This window comes from Lepidochelys olivacea, assembly GCF_965140295.1.
Source record: "Lepidochelys olivacea isolate rLepOli2 genome assembly, chromosome: 21".
NCBI classification, from domain to species: Eukaryota; Metazoa; Chordata; order Testudines; family Cheloniidae; genus Lepidochelys; species Lepidochelys olivacea.
The window spans coordinates 2,136,044-2,152,753 of NC_140431.1; positions in this window are offsets into that span (position 1 = coordinate 2,136,044).

The following is a 16,710-nucleotide window of genomic DNA, read 5'->3' on the forward strand; positions in this document are numbered from 1 at the left end:
TTCAAAAGTTCGCGGTTCTTTTCCTGTCTACCTGGCCAGTGCATCTGAGTTGAGAGTGCTGTCCAGAGCGGTCAGAATGGAGCACTCTGGGATAGCTCCCGGAGGCCAATACTGTCGAATTGTGTCCACAGTACCCCAAATTCGAGCCGGCAAGGCCGATTTAAGCGCTAATCCACTTGTCAGGGGTGGAGTAAGGAAATTGATTTTAAGAGCCCTTTAAGTCGAAATAAAGGGCTTCATCGTGTGGACGGGTGCAGGTTTACATCAATTTAATGCTGCTAAATTTGACCTAAAGTCCTAGTGTAGACCAGGGCTAAGGAAAACCCACGTGGTAGCTAGAAATGGTTTGGGCAATTCAGTCCACAGCATTCCTAGTGACAACTATACGTGCCATGACGGTTCAGTGCAGATACAGCAGTGGGGCTTGCTAATTCCTGGCTGCTTATCACCAGCCACGGCGACTCCTCTACCCCCTTGTGGGCATATACATGTGAAGGCGTGTGCAAAAGGCCTGCGTATGATTCCAGAGCCGAGAGCCCCACTGACGCCTTTCCAAGCCAGCCTTCCCCAGACAATCTGCCCACAGGCCTGCAGCTCCTGTCGTTCTGGCTGCGGCAGAGCTCACTAAGGGGGCTGCAGATTTGGCCACAGCCCCACGGTGCATTAATGCACCATGGAGGGAGAGTTCATGAGTGGGCTTAGAACGGCCACTTCCAAGCGCAGTAAAGACAGGCCCTGCTCTCTTCCTCCACGGCTGGAGCTCCACTGCTCAACCCCGTCAGAAGCAGCCCTGCCTAGGGTTAAAGGAGCAGGGATTTTCAGGAGCACTCACAGCTGGCCCAGCTCTTCTCCCGTTGGACTCAGTGGGAGGTTCCCCCCGGTTTCAGCGTGGGCAGAGATAGACCAGCTTTGGAGAACCACATCGTGAGTGTCTAACTCGTGAAGTCGACTAGGAGCCCTGGGTGACCGACCAAAATAGTAACGAGCCTCTGTTCAGAACCTCTTTAACATCTGTGATGGGGTGGCTACTTCACACTTACCTTGCGGGGTCCAGTGCAGGCCAGATGGGCCAGTTAACCCATTGGGCAGTGTTTTGGGAGGCTCAGCTGGGCAGGAATAGGTGGAAAGCCCAGGAGCTGAAAGCAGAAGGGACTGCGGGAAAAGGCAGACACTGGCAGAAGAAAGGGAGGAGTGGGCACTGTAGACTGCAGTCACTCCCAGGGAAGAGGGAGGAAGCTTTGGGAACTGCTAGGCCCCAGGAAGGAAAGGGGAACCAGTAGGAAGACACAGCCCAGGGATAGAGTAGTGAGGCAGGAGGGAGAAGGCCCAGACTGCTGAGCTGAGGGCTCCTCGTCTAGAACCTGGAGAAGAGGGCAGGCCCAGGTTCCCCTACCAGCCACTGGGCGAGTGGCACCGAGGCAGTGAGTGGGAGGACTGCCTAGGGCTATCGAGGAGCTAAACCCCCTGGAAGTGGGGCGCACAGACAGTGACCCGGTCAGAGGGCCGAGACGCAAAGAGGACACTGGGGTTCCTGAGGCTGCGGGAGGAGCTGCAGGCGGACAGAGTGACAGTGTACAAACCGCAGTTGGGGGGCATCGGCCTCGGGCTAATCCTTAGAGCACCAGGAGGAGGCGCCAGTCCGGCGGTGAGTGGTGCACCTCATGACACAGCCAAAAACCAGAGGTCTCCCTAATGGGACGCTCCAAGGGGATAAGTATTATAATGTTGGATATGTAGACAGGGGACCCTTGCATGGAAATGGAAGGAGACTGGGTTTTCTTTCTTTGTAAATGAGTATTAGCCTTGCATTGTGTTTGATTAGTGGGCCGTGCTTTCTGTACAACCATTATTTCATGCCGAAATAACGCAAATGCAAAACCCAGAAAAAGAGTCTATCTGGAATTTGTTTTGGAAACACCAATGTCCTCCTGTCGGAAGCACCACTTCAGGATGATGAAAGGTTTAAGCAAGCTCCAGAATAAATAAATAATGCAAATAGCATCAAGTCTGAGTACCGACAGCCCGCCCCACACACAAACGAATGAGAAAACTCTGGGACTTAAATAAATCCTCCTAAAACTAGCAAGTGACAAGCAGAGCTGACAGGAACTTGCAGCCATTTCATGCCTTAGAAAACCACGTGTGTCTGATGATGAGAACTTTTCTCTGTGTTTACTTTTAAAAAAATTGCACAGGGCAGATTTGTGGGTGCATGAGAAAGTGTGTGCGTGCGTGTGTCTGTGTGTGTGTGTGAGAGAGAGAGAGAGAGAGAAAACATGACCCTTGGGTGGACCCGTTCCTGCTCTCACATGTTGCCAAACCAGTTTTTCCCCCAGGTGAGAGCTAGTCTGTAGGGACATGGTCTTCCCGGAGCTGACAGTCTCATCCTGGGCTGAGCTCCTGACACTTGGGAGCCCCAGTGATGTTCTTTGATTTATATCCCTGCAATTTAACATTTTTATTTTTAAAAAAGGGAAGATTTTACAATGATACATGAAGAGTAATTTAGCACAAACTAGCGACTGGTTTGCACTTCCAACCTGTCATTGTCACCGCCCCATCGGCTCCCGTCCAGCAACAATCCATGCAAATCTCCCCATTCCAGCTATTTGAAAACCTAATCTCCAGCCTCTCACATTTGCCTGGGAATTAAATAACCAGCATAATGGGTCAGTTCTTATGGTCCCCATCTCTTTAAATTGCAGTTTAATGGCAGTGGGAAAGTGAGGCCATCTGTGGCTGCAAACTACCTCATGAATTCATCTTGGGTTGGTGCTCGCAGAGACGGGGCCAGCGGCCCGGTGAAAATTAAAAGGCAAAACTACCGGCATTGCAAAGGAGCGGCAGCGTACAACAACAGGGCTAACAACACCCTGGGTATGCGAAGCGAAGGCTCCAGGGGTTCTCTGGTGGCACCCAGTGCTGTTGGGAGCTTGTGGGCGTTCCAGGGTTATTTTTATTTGCTATTTTAGTAGTGCCCAGAGTCTCCACAGGAGGCCAGAGCCCCAGTGTGCTGAGTTCTGAACAAACACACAGAGGCAGTCCCTGCCTCAGAAAGTGGAGAGTCTAAACAGCCAGGACAGGCCATGGAAGCATTCGCATCCCCACTGGGGGACAGAGCCACAGAGAGATGAAGTGACTGGCTCGAGGTCATGCAGGGAGTCTGTGGCCAAGTCAGCAATTGAATGTGGGTCCCCTGCACCCAGCCAGCGCCGTAACCACATGACCAGCCTTTCTCCCGTGCAACACTTCATTGTCCCGACCTGTGTGTAGGCGGCAGCAGAGCAGGACCTGCGTTCACCAGGCTCCGAAGGAGCCTAGAGCTGCACTCCTTCCCGCTCCCCTTCCTTAAAGAAAAGCCGTTCCTTTCCTTGCCGCCCAGCATGGTGGGAGCCGAGTGGCACTGCTGCCCCTCCCCCAGCCTGTTTGCAGGGCCCTTTGGGATTACTGCACCTAAATAGCTCCCTGAAATGCTTCCCATCCCGCTCCCTGTCTCCAGGTGAGAAAGGCACCAAGGACCTTAGGCAAGACTCGCTGATCTCCCTGGGAATTGGGGCTGCATCAAGGGCCTGACCCAAAGCTCACTGACGTCACTGGAACGATTTCAATGAGCTTTGGCTCAGGCCTCGAGATTGCAGGATTGGGGCCGCAATAAAAGCAGAAATGGTGCTGTTCACCTCTCACCTCCAGGCCAGAGCCTCGGCTGGTGCAAGCTGCTGCAGCTCCCCACGTCAGGCCTGCTCTTTCCCCACCATCCAGTTTCCGCTTTGAAAGGTTTGCCCTCCCGCGCAGCCGGGCACTCCCATTCTTGGGGCAAGGGGCCGGCCTGCCCTACTGGAACAGGAGGAAAGCCCTGCACATCGACAGCTATTTCCCAGGCAGACCCCAGCCCTGCGAGCTTCAGCGCAGTTGACTGTTGCTTAGTGAGATGCCAAGCCTGCATCATTTCATTCCCATCAGTCCCCGGCTATCAATCATGTTTGCAGAGCGTGACCCTCCAGTGCCTGGGGAAGCTATCTAATTATCTTCTGCCAATAGAGAATAACCCACTTTGCAAGCTGGCACTCACCTTCCACCCAGGAGACCTCTGCAGCAGCCCGACCAAGACCCTGGCTCTGTAGCAGATTGCCTGTGAGTAATAAGTCACTACAGTCAGCCTAAATTGTTGTGGCCAGCCTGGGAGGGGGGAGGGTGGCTGAGTGACAATAGACGCCAAGCCCAGGAAAGGGCAGAAAGCTGCATGACAAACCTCTCTCCTGAATGCAGGTCAGCTCAGTCAAGGGTAGCGAGGGAGGAGCAGCTGCTGAGGGGAGAGGGTGGCAGGAACTTCCCCAATCCTGGGGACATGCCTGGCCTGGTGAGAAGAGCAAATGTCAGACTAGGAACCTCCAGGAGCAAGGGGAGCTAGGTCAGAGTGCACATGTGTGACATTAAACCTTTGCATCCTGGGGAGTAGTGCAAGCCAAGGGCAGAACATCCCATGTATGGCAAAAGGCCATAGGGAACTCAATGCAGCCAGTGTTTCTTATAGGGCCGTAGGGGAGATTCATTCCCATAGGATTATGAAGCAGATAAGGCGCATCAGGATACATAGAGCTACTGCACCGTCAGAGGGGTTCAGCTCCAAGGTGTGTCTACGCTGCAATAAAAAGCCTTTGGCACCGAGTCTGAGCCAGGGTTAGCTGAGTCGGGCTCGTGAACTGCCGGGCTATAATATTCCGAACATGGATCACTGGACGATTCTCTGCACTGCTCATTCCCTCTAGGGCACCTGGCTCTGGCCACTGTCGGCAGACACAATACTGGGCTAGATGGACCTTTGGTCTGACCCAGTCTGGCCCTTCTTATGTTCTTTTCCTGGGGTTCAGCATGTCAGCGAAGCTGGTCTGTCCAGCACATGGCTTGTTAGCTCCATATCTTTAGGTCTCATTTCATTTCATCTTTAAATTTCACTGTCGAGATTTTTTCCCCCTGATAATCCAGCCATTAAGATTTCCTTAATGCCACCCCATTGCTCCTGTGATAAACCCAATAGTCCAGTGCAAATCAGTGCTGATCAGTCGTATTGCCCATGGCCTTTCCAATCACACACTATCGAGGTCCTCGATTCTTAGCAATCCAGAACTGTGCTGTTTGTTTTTGCAGAGCAAATGCCAACAGCAAAATAAAATCTAACTCCCTAGTTCTTACCCTTGAGAGCTGCCAGGCAATAGAATTCAATTAACCAGAGACAAGAGGAGTCTGCACGTCTCAGGTGCAGGACAGGGAGCCATGGCTGGCTGCTTTCAGGTGGGAGCTGCCTATGCGGGCATGCAAGGAGAAGCTGTGTCAGGTCTGCCACAGCCACAGGTGAAGAGGAACAAGGAAGAACTGGAAATCTCTGAAGGAGGGCTCATCTCCCTTTCACATGGGCAGGGAGACCCTATTGCTGCTTGCTCCTAAGTACACTCACACACCCCTTGGGAGGATTTGACCCTCACGAATACAAGGCTTGGACGCTCTGAGTCTGGCCCACAGCACACCCAAAGTGTGCTCTTGTCTCTGCTTCAGCCCCTAAACTTTAAGTCAGCCCCTTGGTTTTTGAGACTCTCCCTGGAGGCAACTCAAACTGTGGCCCCTAGACTGGCAGCCTGTGTCAGCTCCCAGAGATACTAGACAATACAAACCTGCAGACCACCCGATACCGTTCATTACCACTGGGACCTGCACTACTCTCACTGCGGGTGGGGTAATAGCTTTTATTGGACCAGCTCCTTTTCACCTGTAGCACCTCAAATGGTCCCTTACAACACAAGTCAGCCCCTTCAATTTTAGTTTAAACCAATTTTTACCCCAAAATTCCTGGGCTTTACAAGAAGTATTATTCAGGTTTTTCTGATTTTCACCCTACTTTTGTATCATTCAAATATATAAAAAATAACTTTTTTTATGAGGAAAACACAATACATTGGGTGAGAGCTAGGTATTACGATAATACATTAGTCTGTGTGTATATGCAAAGCTGCCTCGAAGTCAGGCTCTGTATTAGGCGAGAAGATACGCACTAAACAAACAGGCACGCATGCAAGCTCTGAAGTGCGTGTGCATCCGAACATATTGATGAATCTCACGCCCACCACGTACACATTTCAAGCTGTTAGCAGACAATGGTTTAAAGAGCTGACACACTAAAATGGGAAGAAAATGAAAATCTGTATCAGAATGCAAGGAAGTATTTGAAAGTTTTAAAAAAACAAAACCAGGAGAAAAGGATGAAGTTGTGTGTATGCACGGCAAATGGTGTAGCCCAATTATTAAATGTAAATATTTATAGTTCTAAGTCTTCAGCAGTAAACTGTTTATTCAAATAAAAAGTTTTATTTGGGGATTAGAGATGTATTGTTTTCTTAAACTCAGAGGTGGCGCTGTGCTTTGAGTTCTGCAGCAAACCACACTGATGAATGGAATTCAAAGCATTAATCTGCAGAATGCTTTTCCCCATCTTTCTGTCCACCAAAATAAACCCCGATATTTAGCCAGCAAAATTATTAATAGTTTCCTGGCACTGATTTTCACCTGGTTTTGTTGTGGTGGTAATAAACACTGATAAATTCCCAAGAAAAATTAAATAAAATAAAAACGGAAAACGAAGGGCCCTAAATATGTGCTAACTACTTACGCTGAACAATCTGTTCCCCCTTGCATTTAGCTGTGATGCTCGGAGTCCCTTTCCCAGCCCTGACGCAGAGCTCTGTGTGGCTCGAAAGCTTGTCTCTCTCCGGAGCAGAAGTTGGTACAATAAAAGATATGACCTCCCCCACCTTGTCTCTCTAATATCCTGGGACTGACACGGCTACAGTACTGCATACTATTATCACAGTGACAACCAGCTCAAGCTCAGCCTCTGAGCGGAAAACAATAGCAAGCAAATAAGCAGGGCCGGAGGCAGAGCCCAGACAGGGATGAGATGGACTCCTCGCCTGCAGCCATTGAAACAGGGATGGTAACTCAGAGAGCTCTAAGCAGTTACAGCTCCTTCCTGCCTCAGGGAACCTTATTAACGAGTGTTTTGAAGCCCAGCAACCATCCTGGCTCCCTCATCACATTCGCACCCATGCAGTGCTGTGAGAAACGCAATGCTGGGGAGACATGCAGTTTGGCACCTTCTGCAGAACTGCATGTTTAGTGAGCGTCACACACGGAGAGTCAGAAGATGTGAACAGAGGCATCTTAATAAAGACACTGCTGACACTTGTTAATAATAACAAGACCCGTTTGCCAGGCTTGCTTGGGAGCAGCCCTGAGGGGAGCAAAACTGGTAGTTGAGAGCAAACTATTTGTTCCTAAAATAATTATCCTGTGCCCTACTCCAGCACCTGTCAAGTGAGGATCCCAAAGCACTTTACAAACTATTGTTAACTAAGCATCACAACACAGGTACATGGGCACTGCCAGACCAGCTCAGACTCGTGGCCCATCTCGCCCAGCGTCATGCTTCAAACATTGGCCACTACCAGATGCTTTAGAGGGAGGTTCAAGAAACCCTGCAACAGGCAACTATGGGATAACCTGCCCCCAGGAGAGATCGGCCCTGCTCCTAACCTGCCAAGACAGACAAAGGATGGCGGGGGTGGGGAGGGGATTCACATAAGAACGGCCAGACTGGGTCAGACCAAAGGTCCATCTAGCCCAGTATCCTGTCTGCCGACAGTGGCCAATGCCAGGTGCCCCAGAGGGAATGAACAGAATAGGTGATCATCAAGTGATCCATGCCCTGTTGCCCATTCTCAGCTTCTGGCAACCAGAGGCTAGGGACACCGTCCCTGCCTTATGCATGTAGTTGGAGTGGCGTAACTTAGGTCGACTTACCCCGGGAGAGAAGACAAGCCCTAGGAGGAACGGAAGCACCGAGAAGCTTCTCAGCGGAGTACGAGGGTACTCTGGGGAAAGTCACTTTGCTGGCGATTGCCATGCTTTCTCTGGGGCTGGAGCAAGGCACTGCGTTCCCAGTTAACCCAGCAGAAGAATGAGCCAAGAGGAGGGGCTGGACTAGTTGGGTCCCAGGACCCTGCTCCGACAGCATCTGATGGGTAGTGTGAGCTTGCAGAACTCCTGAAGGCACAAGACACACGTAGCCTTTTATTACTGTTGTTTACGATTGGCACGGTGCTCACACACTGGGGCTCCAGCCTGGATCCGGATCGCAAAGTGCTAAGTGCAGTGTGCACGCCCAGAACAAAGAGATGGGCCTTGCCCCAAGGCGCTCACAGCAGCTTCTCCCGCCTGTCCCTCTCCGGAGGGGGCATTTGCTCCTCTGGGTGCTGGCGGCAGAGCAGCATGGTGGGGTGCCGGGTGCTGGGGAGGGGAGCTCACCTGAGTACGAGTGTACAGCAGCCAGGCAGAACCCTCCCACTGGTGTTTTTTCACCCTGCACCCAGATTCTGCCTTACTTTTTGGGTCTCCCACCTAAATTAAAGGCTCGTGCCCAGAAAGCTCAGCTGCCCTGCTGAGACACCATATCACCTGGCTTCCTTTGTGTGTCAAATACCTGCCTGCAATGTAGGCACCAGCCAAGCACGCCCCACTCAGACAGTGCCTCTCCCATTGAAGGGAATGTCTCGGGACGGTTAATGGGCAGCTTGGAAAGCCGTGAAGGGGCCTCTCTGGGGCTTGTAATGCTTGCCAGCGTTCCCAGTAAATCACATATTTACAACCCCGCTGAGATGGGAAACAGCTCCAAAGGAGCCCAGTGATTTTCAGTCTTAATAACACGGAGGATATTGCGCTAATAATATTTGTGGTTCCTGCTGTGACTGGCAGCGGGTTGGAGGCACTGGGATGGGGAAGGCCGGGAGACAGAGTAAGAGGGATCCAGGGGGGAGGGCAGACTGTTTGCAAGGGGCGGAGGGAGGGGGGGCTGTGACCCCAGGCACTAGTGCAGCAGTTCCCAACCATCCCAGTTCCTCCCATTCTCAGTGTGCATCCTAGTGGAGCTTGGACAGCTGCCAGACCAGATATCTGAGCAGGTGGAAGCGTGCATGAGTGGGCAGCAGTGACGTACCATGGCAGGTGCCGAGATGGGGAGCAAGGGACCACCAATTGCTGAAGTCCCAGAAGCTGTAAGTGCCCCAGGGGCTGGGAACAACTTTCTTTCTGGCTTGAGTAGTGAGCTATGAGGCGCCCTGGGGCTCGGGGCTGCTGAGTGGGATCAACGAGGAAATGTACGGAAAGGGGGCAGGTCAGAAAACAGGGAAAACCGAGCAGGGGAACTTCAGAAAATATTTTCAATTGGTGGTTTCAAAAAGAACCAACTTTTGGTTTTGATTAAAAGTTACTTTTTGGAGAGCTCGCTTTTTTTCCTTTCCTTTCTCCCTTTCTTTCCTTTTTCCTTCTTTCCATGTTGCCATTGATGAAGGGGAGGGGGGAGAAAGAAATTAAACTGGAACTCGGGGTGGGGGGGGGCTTTGTAAAAACAAACCAACAACTGAAAATTTCAGAAAACCTTTCTGGTCTGGGGGAAAAGGCCATTTTTGGACAAACGTTTTTTGTTCAAAAATGTTGCCCACCTCTGTGGAGAGGCTTATGGGTGATACAGAGCTCAGACAACCAGCACCTCTGAATTCCTGCAATTGCTCTTCATAGGAACAAATATCTGCATTGCCGGGGCTGCTTTGTTAGGTGTTTTTAAGCCTTCTCAGGCTGGGTCCTAAAGTGCTCAAAAATCATGGCATTAAAAAAAATAAAAGATGTTGGGTTCTTGTTCTTTTCCTTCTGGTTTCTGGACCTTTAGGTGGCACTCAGGTCATGAGCTTTTCTTCACAACCAGGAGGGCTAGAAATTTACCTTGGTTAAAAAACCAGAAGCTGAGACCCTCATGCAATCAGCTGACTCCTGGAACTTGGGCTGTAAGAAAAATGCCTGATATCAGGAGAGTCACGCCAAGCTGGCGAGAGTTGGCACCACCAGCTAGCACAACCCCTGGCTCTCCTGCTTCGTCCCCAGTGAATGTCACATTTTGCCATTGCATTCCTGCCTGAAAGAGGGAGGCGACTTATCTTCCCATCCCAGACCTGTTCTCCCGCATCTCTTCCCATTCCCTCAGCCCATGAATCATCTCCCCATCAAGGAATCTGTCTCCTCCTGGAGCCTGCTGCAGCCTGTTGATAGGAGAATTTCTAGCACAACCATTACTTACTGGGTAATGATTAGACAAAGCCAAATAGCCTGGCCATTAGGCAGACAATGAAGTGTGAGCTCCCTTCTGGAGACACAGCCAAATCCTGTCAGAATTGCTCTGAAGTGTCAGCCATACAGACAAAATGGAGCTAGGCTGAACAAAGCATGGACAGAAAAGGAAGAATGGAGGGGGATAGTGCAGCTGTGAAGGGTGGTCTTCAAAGGGAAAACAACCAGGGTGTCTGGGGACTAATTTGCTGCTTTGTGACATAGAAAGAGGGCCGGGATTCCCCCCCCCCACACACTTTATAAGTTTAATCCTTGTTTGCCCTAGTGTTTCTGGGTGACTCTCTGGGTGACCAGAGAACTTGCAGGGTTATGACAGCACGTGCCCCAAGGAAGTGAAGTGGGGCCCAGATCATCAACCAGTTCCAATTCCCACCCGGCCCGTACATTGCTCCACAGTGTACATGTGCATCAGCCTCTGAGGAGTGAGAGCAGCCGGGGGGGGCCCTGAAGCAGCACCCTAGGGAGCCTGCCCTGTGCTGAACAGACTCCCTGGGGAGAAGGGAGTCAATAGGAGTTGAGAGAAGGGGTATCCCCGCAGGATGCCAGCTACACATGCCCATTTCTGGCCTGGACTAATTTCCAGAGGTGATGAGCACCCATAACTCCAAGCACCCATAGGCCCTGCCCTTGGGGATCCTTCATGTTTGGCTATTTGGAGGGGGGACTTTTGGCTGCTTTTGCCTTTCACCCTCCTTACACACAGAACTAGGTTTCAGAATACAGCTGCTTGGGACATGAATTGTTCGTTTTTTTCCCCTGGAAAAAATTTTTTCAACCAGCTCTGCTGCCGAAGCTGTCCTCTCTCGTGAGCCCAAACAACGCCCCTCTCTGGCTGGATTGCATCCCCTGTAAGATCTGCTTTGTGGGGCTCCTGTGGGATTGGGACGGCGAAGGGCAGGTCCCTTTGTGGGGTTGAGCGCGTACAGCCTGGGAATGCTCCCCACTCTTTGTCCCAGATCACTCTCCACTTTCCTTTGGCTCCTCCAAAGAGCCACCGGCCCTGGCGCTGTGATCAGCTGCAGCCAGCCCCTGGACGGCTGGCAGTGTGAAGATGGCTCTGGAACAAGTTTGCTCCCTGGCTCTGTTTCTGGTGTCGGGGTGTAGCACGGGCTGCGTTGCCCTCTAGTGCCTCCTTGCCTAGCTACACTTTTTATTCATTGTCATTTGTTTTTCTTTCATGTTTCCAACGTGGACGGAGCGCTGGCAGAATGTGCAGGCGTGGCAGAAAGTCTGTGTGTGCCCACAACGCAGCCCACAGCCCTGCCGGCTTCTCCAACACTGTGGAACTAGGGGGCTTCACTTCTGCCCTGGAGGGACCCTGCCCTGGGGCTAGCAGGGAGCTCAGCTTCTATGCCCCATTCAGCCCTTGGCCTCTTTGCTGCCAATTTCAGCAGGGGGAATTTGTGGGCGGGGAATTCCAAGGGTATTTTGCTGCTGCTGTTTTGCGAATACAGACTAACATGGCATTAACTCCTTTTTTCCCTGTTGGCCCCACAACTCATTCTCACCCTTTGCTGAGAGGGGGGCAGCTAAAGGGGCCCCAACAAAGTTTCACCGCTAGTCATCGTAAAGCAAAGATCCTCGGTGCTTGGCACTACTTTTCCGCTCTCATTATTTGTATGATACAGGGCTCTTTGCAATAGACAGGAAACTCAGCACCCTTTCCCCACAGGGTTTCCTGCCTGCTGCCGGACATGGGGCAAGAGGCCACACTGGGCGAGACTGGGGAGACAGTGTGTGGGGAACCCAGTGCGAGGTGGGGTGTGGGAGGTTAAGGGGGGATCTGCTGGTGGAGCAGGCGGGCACATGGGCACCAGGGGGCAGCCCCAAGCACAGGCCAGAGTGAGAAGAAATGTGCAGTGCTGGTCCTGGGAGCAGTGAGGATGTGCAAGAGTGAAGGGCACAGAGGACAGGGCAGCCTGGGTCTCCCGGAGCTGATCTCCCGGATCCCTTTGTCTCAGTGCTCAGCATGGTGCTGGATTTAAAGCAGTTCATTGTTATGCGCTGTAGAGCTTATCGGGTTTCAGGGTAAGAAGCTGGTGAATGATGGGGAGGGGCAAAGGGATGGAAGACAGATTCCCATACTGACCCATTGTCACATGCATTATTTATATACTTCCTTGTATTATGGAGGCCCCTAAAACTAAGCCGCAGTCAAGGACCAGGCCACCATGGTGCTAGATGCTGTACAAACACAGGACAAAAAGAACAGGAGTACTTGTGGCACCTTAGAGACTAACAAATTTTATTTGAGCATAAGCTTTCGTGAGCTACAGCTCACTTCATCTGAACACATCGGATGAAGTGAGCTGTAGCTCATGAAAGCTTATGCTCAAATAAATTGGTTAGTCTCTAAGGTGCCACAAGTACTCCTGTTCTTTTTGCGGATACAGACTAACACGGCTGCTACTCTGAAACAGGACGGAAAGACAGCCCCAGCCCCAAAGAGCCCCAGCTCCAGCCCCAAAGGGCCCCAGCCCTATGGGCAGTCATTCCCAGGCTCTTTAACAAATAAGGTGACTCCACAGTGAATGGCTGGCAGTTAAATAGATCAGTTCTACTCAAAGTGGTGGTCCGCGGACCGGTGCCGGTCCGTGAGCCATCGGCTGCTGGTTTGCACGCACATTGGAGAAAAAAGATGCCGGTCCCCCACATCTGATAGCTTGAGAAGCACTGAAATAGGGGAGCCAGGATCTACTGCAAAGACAGAGCATAAACTCCTGAGAACAGAGCCCTCTGCCTCGAGTTGCACTTTAAGGAACAACTACATTAAAAACTGCCCAGATTACCGACGGCATCTGAGAAAACAGCCCTTAGTGGGTATCAAGAGGAAATCTCTGAGTGCCACTGCACCAGTGTGAGTCCGCGCAGGGGGAGTCTGCATCCAAGCACACCACATAGTCAAGGTGGGGGAGGTAATATCTTGTATGGAGACCAGCTTGTGGTGGTGAGAGAGACAAGCTTTCATGCTGCATACACAGAGCTCTTTCCGGTCTGACCATGCCCACGCAGAGTTAGCTAACTCGGGAGTCGCTCTCCCCACTGGAGGGCAGCAGATACTTAGGCTGGGGACTGTCCCTCCACAGCAGTGATAGGGCAGGAAATACCCTTCCGGATCATCTCTGGCTGAGCTTCCCTTAGGTATTAGCAGCAGTGCAGAGAGATACCAAGATCCTGGAGCCTCTTTGACCTGCCTCCCCTCCCAGCTGTAAGGAGCACCTGTGCGTGGCTGGGAACTGCAACCCCCTTTTCCGAAGCAGAAAAACATTTCAGTTCTGCTGGGGTCAGGGACATGAGCATGGTGCCGGGATTGAGGGCAAGTGGCTGGAAAGGCCTGACAGGGCCTTCTTCAGTCCTGGTGTGAAACCTCGAAGCCAATGACCTTGCATCAGGGATGGAGTGAGGGGAAATGTGTGAGGCTGCTGGAGCTGCTCGGTGCTTGAGTTCGTGTGACAGCCAGCAAAGAAGTTCAGCTCTTATTACAATCCTTGCAGGTTCATTTCGGTGCTGCCTCGGAAGTGCTGGTGGAGGGGAACAGAAGACAGGGCAATGAAACAGTCATCTGGAGTCACCACCAGCAGCTGGGGGCACTGCCTGAGCGGGGGAAAGGGGTTTTAAACCATGAAAAGAAAGGGAAAGGGAGCCAAAGAAATGGGGCCAGAAGGGGTGGGGGGTAGCATGAGACTGAACCACAGCAGCCGAGGAATGCATTGCGGGGAGCAGGGGAAGACCAGGGCTGGGGGCGGGGGGGAGCTGTTGGGGTAGGGGGAAGAGATTGAGAAGGGAAGGGAAGGGCAGCTGGCTAAGGAATCAGAGAAGACAAGACAATGAAACCAGAAGAGGGTGACAATTCATGGGTGGGGTCTAACAAGATGATTTTGGAGCCTGGCATCTCAGAGTGACGGAAGCCAGACATGACGGGGCAGGGCTGAGATGTTCACTGCACAGCAGAGAGGAATGTACACGCGGGTTTAGAAGAGGAGTTCGGCTCAGGTTTCACCCACAGCTGTTCAGCTGCAGCGCGCTTTACAGGCATTAAGCCCCCAACATTCCTGTGTGGGAAGGAAGGAGCGTTCACCTCATCATACAAATTGGGAAACTGAGGCAGAGAGGGGGTAAGACCATGCTTTCCGCAATGGCCTCTAATTTTGGGTACCCAACTTTAGACCCCTGGGACCTGACCTGCAGATGTGCTGAGCCGCTCCCATTACAATCACTGGGAGCTGCAGGTGCTCAGCCAAGGTGTCTAAAGTTGGGTTCCTAGAAACCCACACCCCAAATCAGACGCCCCTTCTCAGATTTGCCCTGAAGTGACTTACGCAAGGTCACAGAGTGAGTCAGTGTCAGAGCTGAGATTATTGGCCTGGAGTCCCAGGGCCCACTCCTAAACTCAGGCAAAGAACTAAAATACACGAGCTGGGTGCACTCCAGGTCAGCCAGCAAGATCCTTAGATCCTACCCTTCCCCTCAGGCAGGTGCTGCGATTTCCTCATGGACCCGGCCAAGGATAACGCATCAGAGCTTTTCTGGGTGTTTGGTGCTGAGCCGGTTAGTTTGTTTGTGGAACACACCCTGGCTCAGCACAGTGATCTCTGCAATTCATTTGTCAGGCTTTCCAGTCCCACAAGAAAAACAGGTCTGGCTGGGGAAACCAGTGTGGGGAAACCAGGACTCTCTCACCAGCATAGCACAGATTGTTTCTCCCCAGCTTTGTCAGAAACTGGTCTCCTAAGGGCAATAAATCAAACAGAGACAGCAGGGGAGCCCCGCTTCTGTTTGCTGCTGAGTGTCTCGCCTGTCCTGTGGCGAGTGAGGCAGGTGCTACTGGAAACAGGGTAACTCCTTGGGTCAGGTTCATTTTGTGATGCACAGTACAGTACGTCTGCATGGTTAGAGGAAATCAGCGCTCCTGGGTTCTGCACCAGTCTGTGCCAGGTGCTCCCTGTGTGACCTTGGACAAGTCATTTTGCCCCTCTGTCTCAGTTTTCCTGTAAAACAGGGATAACACCTCCTTTGTAACATGCTTTGAGAGCACAGAACGGAAAGCTACACGTTCCTAATGCAAGGTGCAGTAGTGAAAGGATCCTTGCTCCCGTCTGTGAGTTGCCCTGCTCCATTCCCTCCCAGCCGTCACTCTGCCTTGCCTCCACACTTCGCTCCGTCTCCCGCCCCTGGAGGTGACGGGCTACGGCATCAGACTTTTTAGCAGCGCTCCATGTTATCATAGAAATTCGGAACCTCACTAGGTTGGAGCTGAGACCGAGCGATGAAAAGGCTGGATTGCATGGAAGGATGCTGGGTGAAACGCCCGGTTTCTAGTGCCCGGGCGTCTGCTCCCAACTGGTGCTTAAAGCTTCGCTGTTAATCAAAGGATTAAACCGGGTCCTGGCCCTGCCCAGGTCTGGATTGTGCCTGAGCTGATATAACAGGGAGAGAGACGCTGTCAATCCTTTGGCCACATTAACTCCTTGCTTCCCTGGGGGCTTGGCCTAAATAGCTGGACAGGACACAACCATAGCTCCTTCAAGGGGACAGATTGAATTTCACTTGACAAAATGAGGGGTAGCAACCGAATACCAGTTATCACGGAAGTAGCTGATATCCAAGGGGCCGAAGGGTGGGCTGGGGAGCAGCCAAGCCCTCATTACAGTGACAGACCTATCTGGTGGGCAGCAAACGCAGCAAGAAAGACGGTGAGGAGTGAGTGCACAAGGTGAATGGATACAGGCCAAAGCCTTTGACCAGCCAAGTCCCTCCTGGCCTCCTGAATCCCTCCTGCAGCCAATAAAAGGCACCTTCCCCCTCTTATCTCCAGCCAAGGCTCAAAGGGTCATGCTGTGAGAGGCTGTAACACTGTGACCCTTCTCGCTGTAATTTAAAACTAGCCGCAGAAGACGGGCGGGCCTCCCCAGGCAAAGCTCCTTAGCTAGCATTTTAGGTGGCTGTGAAACAAAAAGCTATCGCTGTATTTATTAGCAGCTCTCTTTCTCCCTGGACTCTATGCCAAGAAACACTAAAAGGGTATAAATTCCGCAATCAATCAGAACTCTGCCCCTTTACCCACGATGCAATTTCAAGCAGATGCTAAAAAGAGCCCTCTACTTATTGCAACGTAAAACAAACTACCCAGTGACCTTCCTCCATTGCCCTTATTTAGTCATCCTTACTTGGACGCGTTGCATGATTTTAGCACGGGGGAGAAGTGCTGCAGTGACATTCCTAGAGGCTATTTCTCTCAGCTACTGCAAAGGCAGCAGCCGTGCATGTGCCAAAGGGCCTCAGCTCCATCCAGGACCTACGATTTTCCAGGGGTCAAGAGGAGGAGCTCCTCTGCTGAAATTGCCATTTAGCAATGCTGATTCTGAGCTTAATTCGGCTAAATCCATGTAAGTCAGTTATAAACTGATTTACGTGTGTCTAGACAGGGGTTCGCAACAGTTTAACTAAATCAGTCTAAAAACTGGTGTTAGTTAAAGCAGTGCAACT